Here is a 12,734-nt window from a genome sequence, read left to right on the forward strand (position 1 = left end):
GCGGGGGGAAGAGCTGCCTCAGGAGCGCTGGCACAGCCCCGAGCCCCCAGCCAGCACCCGGTGCCGTCGCGGCGGACCCGCGCGGGGGGAAGAGCGCTGCCCGGGCGTCTCGGCAGAGGCCGGAGGGGCGCCCCCTCTCCAAGCGGCGCGGCGGGCCGCCGGGGATGCAGGTAGGCGGCCGGGGGGGAGTCCGGCGGCTCTGGAAGGGTCCGGCCCTTGGGCGCCGGGGTTTCTCTCCGCCTTCCGCGGCTGGGCGGCGCTGCTCCCGAGGGTGCCTCCTGTTCCAGGGTGTCGCGTACGTGTGGCAATAAAATGGATGTGCAGCCCTGGATGTGCCGGCGAGGAAGCTCCTGGTGCCGTGTGTCATTAAGTTTCCGGGGAGCAGGGCAGAGAGCCCCGCGGCTCAAGGCATGATTTAAAAGGGGATGGGACAAAGCGCCGGTGGGTAGATGGGGCAGGGGGATCCCCCACAGTCTGGGGCAAGGAGCTGGGCAACCCCCTGCTTTATCTCCCTGTTGTGAGTCTCAGAGCGACGCACGTGTGATGTGCCTCCTTCCAGAGAGAAAAAGATTTTAAAAAGAGCAATCCTTTGACTAGTCATTATTATCCCACAAGGCCACTGCTTTCAGCCTGGTTTTCAGCATCGGCAGCGTTTCGGTGGCACCTGTAGCCGCACGGAGCTACTGCTGGGAGCTGTGCAAGGAGTTAGAGAAACTCAGAACAGGGCAAGCACGGCAGGTTTGATGCGGTGCGCGGCGTGTGCATTTGTAAGATGAACTAGCAATAGCTGTTTAGTGCGAGGGCAACGCAGCAGTGCAGCGGGGCATCGTTCGGCATGCATCCCTCTGTAGGGCGCACAAATGCCAGCAGACTCTCCCTGTGCCTGGACAAGGGGGTTCGTGCTTGAAAGCTCACAAAGAACAATTTCCCCAGCTGTTGAATTGGTCTAATAAAAGATACCCTATTTACCCAACGGATCTTGTCTCCATCTATACTCGTACACATAAATATACATGTAGACATGTGTACATATATATGTATATACAGGTGTACATATTATCATATATATATATATGAAAATATGTATGTCTGTATATACGTACAGATGTCTATATGTATATGTGTACATGTATAGATGGAGACGAGATTCTTTGGGTAAATGTCTATATGTATATGTGTGTGTATGTGTGTATATATATATATAGATCTGTCTGTCTATCTATATCTATCTATCTATCTAGATATGTGTGTGTGTGTGTGTGTGTGTGTGTGTATATATATACACATGACACTTAAATGTGGTATCATTATAGCACCGGATCCCAAACCTCCTTGGCAGTTTAATCTCAGCTCTGAGAGCAGCAGGAGCACAGAGCTGAGAGGGACCAGGCGGGCCGGTGCCCTGATCTCCTGGGCCACCCACCACCCCTTTCCTGCCCTGCTCCAGCTCTGTCTTAAATGCCGATACGATTTTATTTGAAAGAAAACTGGACTGATGTAAAAGGGTTTGTACAAAATGATCAGATGGAGCCACCCCCAGCTGAATGGGGGACCCGGGGTAGCAGGCGGGTGAAAGTCCATGGCCTCGGGTCAGCGCTGCAACCTGAGCTGCTCTCAGCTGCTTTTCGCACCTTGGCATTTGCCCCTGAAGTGAGGAGAGAGAAGCGCCCCTCCAGAAAAGGAACAAAAGGACCCTTTCCCCTTTGAACTGACATTTGCCCCCGGCTAGGTCAGAGGTCAGCATCGTTCCCAGCAGGGGAACCTTAGGAGGACTGTCAACATGACAGCCGGGGATGAGTTTTTTGTTCGACTTGCAAACTGTTTATCTCCTTGCTGTTTTTCATCTGGAGGGAGCACCCGTCAGGGCTCCGGGCTCCACGGTGTTCGGCACTGTCCCCACATCGGGAGCAAAGACAGGCTTTCCAATTGTAACTGGCAATTGCACGGATAATTTACAGCTTCTCTGTGTTGGGGGAAAGCAATACGGATCACGCCGGGATGCTATTCATGTACGTGGCTGCGGATCTGTCAAGTTACATGGCTCCGGGCAAGAAACAGCAGGCTGAGAAATTGTCTTTGCTGGATTATTTTCAGTGCACGGGACGAGGAATCTAGATTGATGGGTTCCAGGCTGCACTCCCCATCCAACTCACGTCATGACCACGGGCAATTCGTTTCATCTCCCCATGCCTTGGTTTCCCCAGCTCTTTAATGGGTATAATAGGGATGTTGTGAGGTTGACTGTATGAATATTTAAAGGCTTCCAGATCCTGAGCTGATAGGTGCTAGGGAAGAGCAGAGTATCATTCATTGTAACCACTTATTTAAATAGCAAAACCAAAGAATCTATAATAGCTATGTGTAAATGCACATATAGCTTTAACAGCACATATAGCTATAACAGCACATATAGCTATAGCTATAATAGCTATGTGGAGATGCACATATAGCTATAGTAGCACATATAGCTACAATAGCTACGTGGAGATGCACATATAGCTATAACAGCACATATAGCTATAGCTATAATAGCTATGTGGAGATGCACATATAGCTATAATAGCACATATAGCTATAGCTATAATAGCTATGTGGAGATGCACATATAGCTATAGCTACAATAGCTACGTGGAGATGCACATATAGCTATAATAGCACATATAGCTATAGCTATAATAGCTATGTGGAGATGCACATATAGCTATAGCTACAATAGCTACGTGGAGATGCACATATAGCTATAATAGCACATATAGCTATAGCTACAATAGCTACGTGGAGATGCACATATAGCTATAATAGCACATATAGCTATAGCTACAATAGCTACGTGGAGATGCACATATAGCTATAATAGCACATATAGCTATAGCTACAATAGCTACGTGGAGATGCACATATAGCTATAATAACATACAGCTATAGCTACAATAGCTACGTGGAGATGCACATATAGCTATAATAGCACATACAGCTATAGCTACACTAGCTTTGTGGAAGTGCACATGTAGCTATAATAGCTATGTGTAAATGCAAAGAGGGCACTGGTGATGAGAATAAGTACCTATGGCATGACAGTGATGAAACACATGGAAAAGGAGCCACGTTTTGGGGAAGGAGTGCTGATCGGGGTTCCTTCCCATAGGAGAGCCTACATCATGCCAAGACCTAGAGCCAGCCTCTTACCAGTCCCATCCATTCATGCGATACTGCGGTGGGACTGTGAAGTAGCAGCTGGGAGGAAAACCATCTGCCGCCCAGTGGAGTGTTTACCTGGCGAGTTTTATTGTGCTCAGTCGTTAGCGTAATTTGTAGCACATGTTTCCTCCGAATTAATCCCCGCAACAATCAAACTCGAGACAGGCACTTCTCTGGCCAGTTCATACCTGTTGCTGGAACTCAGATCCCAGAGAAAGCTCACAGATCTCATGGTGCATGCTTGTGTGCGTGTGCGAGCGCTCATGGGAGAGAAGCTGCAGAAATGAGTGTGTTTCTCGGCTCTGACACATGCAATGCAGTGTTTGCTTACTGAGGTGCAACGCATATTTACATCTCTCTGGGTGTGTCTACACAAGACTGCGCAGTAGCCTAATGACCCTGTGCAGGGCAAAACCCATGCCAATAGGCATTAGTATTAGGCTACTGTGCAGTTAGCGTCGTTAAAGAAGCTAGCGCCAGTGAAAGACAGTAGCATTACTGTCATTAAAGACAGTAGCACCAGGTACTGCACATTGATTTAGTCCTTGGTTATACAAGTGCTAACCTTAATGCGCAGTAACGACAGCACGTTAATGAACGTGTAGGCCCTCTGTGCCTGAGAGATGGGGACGAGACATAAAACGTTCAACTTAGCGGACTTCCCTTCACACATTGCCCCAACTGGTAGGTTTGCTTCTATAAGGACATCAAAATCTAGGCCAGGGGTTTGCAACCTATTTTCTTTGTGGACCCCTAAAACATTTCACATGGACCCCTTTGGAAATTTGGAAGAGAAGTGCAGATCCCTTTGCATTGTAAGAGTGGGTATTCGCATACTTTTGCCATTTCCAAGCAAAGAGAAAGTTTTTTTTTCTGGTAGTGCTGGAGTGAAATTGTAGCCGGGACGGTCCAGGAGTTACGTGAGAGGCCTGGCTTTTTGTGGGCGATATCTTTTATTAACCCAAAGGCATGACGGGGATACAGTTCGACAAGTTTTCAAGTGCAAAGCGTTCTTTTGAACAATGATGAATATCTTGCATTTGAAAGTGTGTCTAACTTCACCCCCCACCCCACTGTTGGCCCAATAAAAAATATCGCCCACAAAAATCCACGCTTCTCAAAGAGAAAGCTCGATATATGAGCTATAACTTAAGGGAATGTAGCTCTGCAGAAATATTTTCTCAAATGAGAGCTAAAAGCCATTATGCTGCTTCTTGAGGGGCATCAAAGTCGAGGCAACTGTGGTTGATTTTAACTCTCATCAAGAAAACATGCCCTCAGAGTTACACTCCTCTAACTAACCACTAATAATTAGTGCTTTCTTTTGGGTCAGAAGTGGCTTTTTCTGCCAATCCACGAGTTCTTGCAATAGATTTTTTTTTTCCCACTGTGGTTGAAATGTTCTGTCTCCAGATGAAAAAATATCCTACTTTTCCTTCCACAGATTTTGCCTTTGTGGCAAAAGACTTCATATTTATTTCTCCCCCTTCTTACAAAAAGGGAACGGGCGTGGAAAGGTTTCCCACTGAAGCAAGTCTTTTTCTTTTTTTTTTATTCCCAGTTCTTTTCCAAATAACGAAGCATGGCGTTGAAAATTGGGACTGGGACAAGGAAATGTCCATTTCTATCAATGTATGGATGACTGTAACGGCTATCTTCTTCCAGCCGTCCCTGGACACAGCATCTGTTTCTCTGGCACCTGCCTTAGCAAGGATTTAGAGCCGTGGCAAGCTATCAGGGGACCAGAAAACGTGGCAGTTTGGGACCTGGTGATCCTACCGATGCCTCCCACTCCTGTGGTCCCCCAGGTCCGGGGCCGGAGGAGCAGGCTAGTCGGGTTGCCATCAGCTGGCCCTGGTTAGCTGAGCCGAACTGGTTTCCAGTGGCCTAACTCCCCCTAGCTGCCTCTGCTGCTTGTCTGGTGTGGCTCTTTTCTTTTTAAGCAGCAGATTTTCCAGATCCCATCGGGCTATTTACCAAGATAGGTGCTTTTCTATTTAGCTTCTTGTATCCTCTTACTGGTTTTCAGTGACCTGGTCCTGTTCCCTGGCTTCATCCTGTTCCTGGTTCTGGGCTCCAGCCCAGACCTCATATGGTCCTAGGGTCCCTTGCCGCATGGCTTGGGGTCTGGGGGACGTGACTTATGAGAAAAGGCGGAGAACCAGGCTGATTTAGCCTAGAGAAGAGAAGATGGAGGGGGTTGAAGAGCAGCCTTCACCTCCCTGCAGGGGGGCTGCAAAGAGGATGGAGTTGGACTGTTCTCAGTGGGGGCAGGTGACAGAAGGAGCAATGGGCTCAAGCTGCAGCAAGGAAAGTTGAGGTTAGATATTAGGAAGAATTTTCTCATGAGCAGGGTAGTAAAACACTGGACCAGGCTCTCCAGAGAGGTGCTGGCATCTCCATCCTTGGCAGTGTTTAAGACCCAGCTAGACAAAGCCTTGACTGGGATGATGGAGTTGGGGCTGGTCCTGCTTGGAGCAGGGGCCTGGACTAGATGTGACCTCCTGAGCTTCCTTCCAACCCAAATTTTCTATGTTTTTTTTTCTCCCCCACCCCTCCATCCCCTGACAGTCAGCTCCTGGCTTGTGGCTTAGCTTGGCAATTGCCCACCTCTGGTCCCATACACCTCCAGCTGCTGCTCCAGGCACCTTGGCTAGAGATGCCAGTCTGGATCCCTGCCCATTATTTCTGACCCACCTTGGCCTTTTGCTGTACCCAGGGTGACTGCCTATATCCCAGACCCTTTAGACTTCAGCTTCCCTACCTGCCTGCTCTTGACCCCCCTGAAGTGCGGCGCCCAGAACTAGACGCAGTCCTCCAGCTGTGGCCCCCGACTTCTGGCTCTAGTCCGGACCCTCACCTCCCTGCCCCTGCCTGTTTCTGATCCCTGGGGCTGCAACCCACTCGGGTCAAGCCCTGGTTGCCCACATCCTAGTTGCACCCCAGACACCCAAGCCCCTGGCAGACTTGGAGCCCAGTCTGGTTCTCACTGAGACCAGTGGCAATTGCATTGCGTTCACCCCTGGCATTTGTATGTGAAATGCCATTGTTGCAATTGCTGCCCACGTCGCAGTTGTGTCTCTAAGCCCGTATGCCACAACCCCGTTGTACTGGGTGCTGTACAACCCGGCAGGCCTTTTCCACACAGACCTAAGCACCGTATTTGCTCACATGCAGCATGTCGCAGAAGGAGACGCGCCCTGTATTTTTGAAAGGCAGAAGGATCTTTCCTTGGAGAAAGTCACTGAGTAGCGGCAGCGAGGGAGCTGCTCCCTGTGGATCGTGCACAGATTCTACTTTTGCTTTTGCCCATTAAGTGTCAACACTCATCTTACCGTATTTCCTTATGCATAATACATCCTCCAATTTCCAGCATATGATTTTTTGGAAAAAGGTGTGCATTGTATGTGAGAAATACAGTAGTGTAGTGTCTCAGTAGTTTAGTTAGGAGCAGAATTACCATTGCCTCCTATTAACAGATGAGGACCATGGCAGAGAATTGAACTCCCAATCCTCATTGTCTATGTTTGTATGGTTTGAGGCCTTTTTTTGCTCCAAATTTCCTAAATTCTCATGTCCTGATGCAGAAATTGTACGATTGGGAGCTGTGAACTTCTGCCCAGCTGTCACTCCTCCTGCTGCTGCCTGGGTCTCCAGGCTCCCCCTCTGTCCTACGTTTTCTGCTTCCTGACCCTACTTTTGGGAGCAGGGCGATGCAGCATGGCATGGCCTGAGGAGCCCATGAATGCAGTGGGAGATCTGGGTGTGTGGCCTGGGGGAAAGGACAAAGATATTCTTGGAAACTTGGGACCTGACCCAAAGCCCATTGAAGCAGAGGGAAATATTTCAGCTGACTTCCATGAGTTTCAGTAGATCCCTCATTAAACAGCGAGGCATGAGGTTTTATATAAATGCTTCCTTGTGGCTGAAATCAACTGGAGCATCAGTTTAACATCTGGCGTGTACTTCTACGTGGGTTTTAAGCCAGCACGTGAAGTGTTTTAATAGGTTTCCTCCCCACCTCCCACCAAATATGCCAGCGCACACGTCAAATTGTACATATTTTATTGCTCTCTCATCATTGTTGCTGCCGGGTTTCATACATGCTTCAAGGCAGAAGCAAGATTTGAGGAAAGAGTTAGTGGCCTTAGGGGATCAATGCAAAGGCAGCAATCAAGGAGCGAGGGGTGGCCTAGATTGGCAAGCGGGCCAACATCAGTGGCAGAGTTCAGGCTGCACAGTGTAGGACAAGGTCAGATAAGCTGGCTGGGGCCTCAGAAATGAACTTGATGGAAAAATGTGACCCATAACAGGGTGTTTGAGTCACAGAGACGCATGAAAGGATTACCATGGAGTAAGTAGTCCAGAATAAACGTCATTCAGGATCAAGGAGAGGACACACTTCTCCCAGGCTGGCTGCCAGCAATAGCTGCTGTTGCAACACCATGCTCTGCATTGCTTAGCTCGAATGGCTAACCTCTTTAGCCCGGATTAGCGATTCGCTCAATCCAAACCAATTCCATCGCCACCTAGTGGAACCGGTTTGGATTGAGCGAAAGGCTAATCCAGGTTTTTAATTGACGCGGGGAACAGACACACCCACCGTAATCTCAGGTAGAGTTTAGATTATGGTTGTATGGGATGGTTTGGACAGGGCTGATCCTGCCTCACACAGGGGGTTGGACTTGATGTGATTTCTGGAGGTCCCTTCCAGCCCCACTTCTGTGACTCCATGCAGTCATTTTCCCACTTAAAGTTCCTACATGCATTTGAAAAGGTAATTTTATCCTGGGTTTGAGTGATTTGTTATGTGGTCAGATTTATGATGTGCTCACACTGTATGCCAGGCCTCTGTTCTGCTTTTAGTATGCAGTAAAGTTGTATACTACAGACTTACAGAGTAAGTATGCTGTCTGTCCACACTGAGATAGGCGGGGGGAAAAGGACTGCCTTCAGTGAGGCCAGGAGGCAGAGAGGGTCTGCAGGAGTGTGACTTGTAGGGACGTGCCAGGAGGTGGCAGTTATCAAGGTGCAAGACAGCGTGGGCCTGCTTGAGAGTCGGGCTGTGTAAAGTCATAGCAAGGACTGGAGATAGCATTAAGAGGATCCAGATGCAGCTGTTGCACGTGCAAAGAGAAAGGCAAGGCTTGAACTGGAGACCTCAGTGCTGGACAGAGCAGAGGTGATGCCAGCCATGATGGAGTAAGGAAGGAACAAAAATTAGGGAGGAAAGATCAGGGCTGAATTGGGGGTGAGATGCCCTTAAATTGCCAACAAGACATGTAGAAAGTTGTCCTTTATTATCACTTAATATCGCTGTATTTCTCTTGCACATAAGGGCTGGGATCTCACTATGCTAGGTGCTGTACAAATGCAGAACAAAAAGATAGGTCCTCACCCCAGACACCCTGCAGTGTATGACAAGACATGTCCGATGGGGACGGGAGTGCAGGGAAGCAATGAGTGTCATCATGAGATACCACCGACGTGCTCTGCGCTAGGACCATTGGCCAGGGTAGAGAGGATGGAGTCAGAAAGGGGGCAACAAAGCAAAGGGTCTCACCTGTCAGGGATCCACATCGGGAGAGCTCCCAGCTCCTTTCATCACTTGGTCTCATGGCAGCTCATAAAGGGGTCTGCACTTTTCAGCGGCGCTGAGCGCGGTGGTAATTTTCCCATCGCACACAGGCTACTGGCACCGAAGTCGACTGAGTCCCCATCCAGCACACACTCCATGCCACAGTCTCCCGCTAGATGCATACTTGCCTCTGGAGCAACCAATAGTTGCCCCAAGCCACAATAATACGTGTACCCCTGCATAACCCCCCACCACCTTCAAGGGGGTCTCCACCTTGAATTGCTGAGAGTTTGAGCATACAATGAGGGGCACCAGGCAGGCGTAAACAGATGGGTACAGGGAATACAAGGAAAGGATGAAACAATTACCGTATGTTCTCACATACAATGCACCGCGGCATAAAAGGTGCGCTTTTGGTTTTGAAAGGCAGAATGAAGGGAAAAAGGGGGTTTCCGTGTAAGTAGCTGCCTAGCGGTAGCAAGGGAGCTCCCTGCAACTTGCGTGCAGGTTTTACTTTAGCTTCTGCTTAGTTACCAGCAGAAACTGCTCTTACCGTATTTACCACATACAACGCACACTGCAATTTCCAGCAGCTTTTTAGGGGGTCGGTGGGAAGTATGTTGCATGTAAGAAAATAAGGTAACATTAGCATAATGAACTGTGGTCACAGATCGCCAACTGTATAGGCCCTAGGACAAAGGTGTATTCTAAGACCGGGTCTGAAAGAGGCCAAAGCGGCCAAGTTTTCATGGCAAGGATGAGATTTCACCGTATGGGCCAGAAGCAGCTTTGCCCATGGCTCTTTTGTCAGGGAAAGCTCCTGTTCCTCCCCTGTTGAATAACCCACCAGCCCAGTTGCAGGTGCCAAGGTCTGCTTGGAAAGACGGGAACCCCAGCTGGCACGAATGTATTGCCTCTCTGGCATAATTAAATTGCAGCTCCGCTGGCACTATGGCAGCTTCATCAGCTGAGGATTTGCCCCCTGGCACCTTCATTAAGGCAACTGTAAGTGTTTCTTTCAAGTGCAGGCTGGCTGTCCCCTTTTCCAACCCTGGCCCAGATGCGCTTACTGCCAAGCCTGTGCCTCATCTCTTTGCAGCTAACCTCTGCAAGCATTTCTCCCCCCCACCCCGTGGATAGCTCTTGACTCTCTTTCCCCTCCGTGATTATTTGTTAGGTACATAACCCTGGAACAGTAAAATTTTCCTCCCTCCGGGATGCATTTTGCATGAAAGACACTATAAAATAGTTGCCTGGTGTTTGTGATTTATTGAAACCAACTGGAAGAACGTTTCTCCCCTTCACTGTACCTGTGCTGGGTGAGTGTTTTGACAGGGTTGTACCGTATCACTCACTACCCTAACCGCAGACACATGAGTCGGAGGATACTTTGAGGCTCAATTGCACACAGCTGGTGTATCATTCATGTGTCCGGGTTATTGAAGTGGGGAGAACAGAGAGGGGTCCTTTAATGTGCTGTCTCTAAGCATGGTGCAGTGTTTTATCTTTCCCATACTGCTGCTCCCAGCTGCGTATTGTTTGAATCCACTCGGTTCGGGGAACAAGATTTTAAAGCTGTCCAGATGCTCGGAGGCTGGGATTCGGGGTGTGCAGACCCCAAAGGGTTTCACTCTCCTTGCTTGTTCCTTTTCCAAAGAAGAAAGAAGGCCGAGCATGTAATTCAAAGCAAGAGTCACCATTATTCATTCGCCGCAGTAGAATTTCGCTTAGGGTGAGAGCTACTTGCTGGAGATTGCCTGCTGGAGGGAGTTTTTTCCTCCCCCCCCTCAATCCATTTGTTTCAGTTTTATCCCACCAAAAATGAATTTAACCCCCGCGGTTTTAAAATCCGGGAGCAGCAAGGCGTAGATGTAGGTGACCGCGGCTAGCGGACAACATGGTCCGGCAGCTCTCTTGTCAGCTCTCCTGATTTCTCTCCCGCCCCATAGCTATTGAGGCTGGATGCTTTCGGGACCAGAGACTGACTCTTTGGTTGTTTAATGCCCACACAAAAGGTCCAGTTTTGGTTGGGTTGCAAAGCCCTGTTCTTAGACCACATCCAAATTCTTCTTTTTCCATTGGGAAGTGATGTTCGGGTGAAACAGCCCACAAAATGGTATCAATTTTGAGTGACATTTCCCAATGGAAAATGATTTAGGTAAGACAAAAAAAAAAAATCAATTTTGTAATACTTCATTCAATAAAAAAGGTGACATTTTCTTTCCTAAGCAAAATATTCCTTTTATTTCCCGCCCCCCTCCTTTTTTTTGTTGCATTTGGGATTATAGCAGTAGGAGCAGAATTGCAGTGGACTTTCAGGAAAAGATCTTAGAAATCAGAGAGAAGTTGGGCTAGACGGGACCTCCAAAGGTCAGCCGGCTGAGGCAGGCTCATCCCTATCCAAATCATCCTATGATCCCTAATGGAAACTCTTTGTAAAACAACCCTCGACCCTGCCACAACACTGAGCTAATGCCCTGACCTCCCATGGCAGCCAACGTCCTGCTTCTGCAAAAGGTTGTTAATATATGCTTCAGAGAGCCCAAGTAGAGGGCCACACTCCTTGCTATAGAGGAAGGCAAAAAAACCCCACAGACAATACCAATCTGATCCTGGGGTAAAAGTCCCTGCTCACCTCAGTTATCAAGGTAACGGAGAACAAAACTTTCAGGGTGGAAGAACTGTCTGAATTTTTTTTCTGGAAATGGTGATATTGCCACGTGGGGCTGATCTTTCCGAGATTTGATCCATCCTAGCTACCAGCACAAAAATAGCCATGTCCAAGCTTGGCATGAGATGCTTTCCCCTCTCACCAGTCCCCAAAGGCAGAGCAGCAAATCCCTGCACATGTATATCCTGTATGGCCATAGGTATCCTGCAAAGAGGAAGGATTTCTAAGGGCTGCCCAGGTCCAAGCTGGTATCCAGGGTACTGGTCAGGGACCTCAGCTTTTGGACTCTCACTCTTGGATGATTTTACTCTGCTTCTGGGATTGTCCCTAAGGAGTCTAGCACAGCAGCCTTCAGGGCAGGACCTAAGGCAGATGCTGCTTTGCTCAAACACCTCACGTCTCTCTGGTCCCCTGGGTTGTCCCCTCTCAGCACGCAATGGGAACAGCCTGCAGTAAAGTGCACACAGATGCTTCTGGTGGCCTCACCGTGGCCGGACTGAAGCCAGGATTGCTGCCGCTGCCTTCTGCAGACCACAGGGACTGCCCTGAAGAATGGGCCGTGCTTTGGTGGACCTTGCGGCCCTCTTTCCAGGCCTCTCTTTCTGGCTGTAGCTAACCTGGCTTTGTCCCTGCTGCTGAGACCATGCACCCAGGTGCTATCACTTTTGGAGCCCTGTGGACCATGTGGCTTGCTGCTGCTCTGCATTGCATTGTCTGTTGAGCCATGGGCATGAGAGACCTTCTTCTGTGCTTCTTTGGCTGACTTTTTCAGACTCATTAGCTATGACTGTTTACCTCCACCCATCCTTAGGTGCCTAAATAAGTTACTAGAGATCAGGCTTAAAGCTGGGCTTGAGATGAGGGCCACATATCGAGGTGCAAGAGATGTGGTTCCCAGGTCTGGCTGTGGGCGGGTCAGCTCATTTCTCTGCCTGCAGAATAAGACCATTCTCCATGGCTCACAAGAGAGCTGTAGGGACAGTCAGTAAGGTCAATGAGGGGCAATTACGTGAATGGGGACAAGGTAGGCAGGGTCATAGTTTCGTACCTGGTCGGGTCGGAAGGGACCTGAGCAGATCATCAAGTCTGACCCCCTGCCATGGCAGGAAAGATTACTGGGGTCAAATGACCACGACAAGGTGTTCATCTAACCTCCTCTTAAAGCCCCCCGGGGTAGGAGCCTGCACCACTTCTCTTGGAAGTTGGTCCCAGACCCTAGCCGCCCTGACCGTGAAGTCGCGCCTCCTGATATCTAGTCTGAATCTCCCCCCTGCCAGCTTGTGACCG

This window comes from Crocodylus porosus, unplaced genomic scaffold, assembly GCF_001723895.1.
Source record: "Crocodylus porosus isolate Cpor-Errol unplaced genomic scaffold, CroPor_comp1, whole genome shotgun sequence".
NCBI classification, from domain to species: domain Eukaryota; kingdom Metazoa; phylum Chordata; order Crocodylia; family Crocodylidae; genus Crocodylus; species Crocodylus porosus.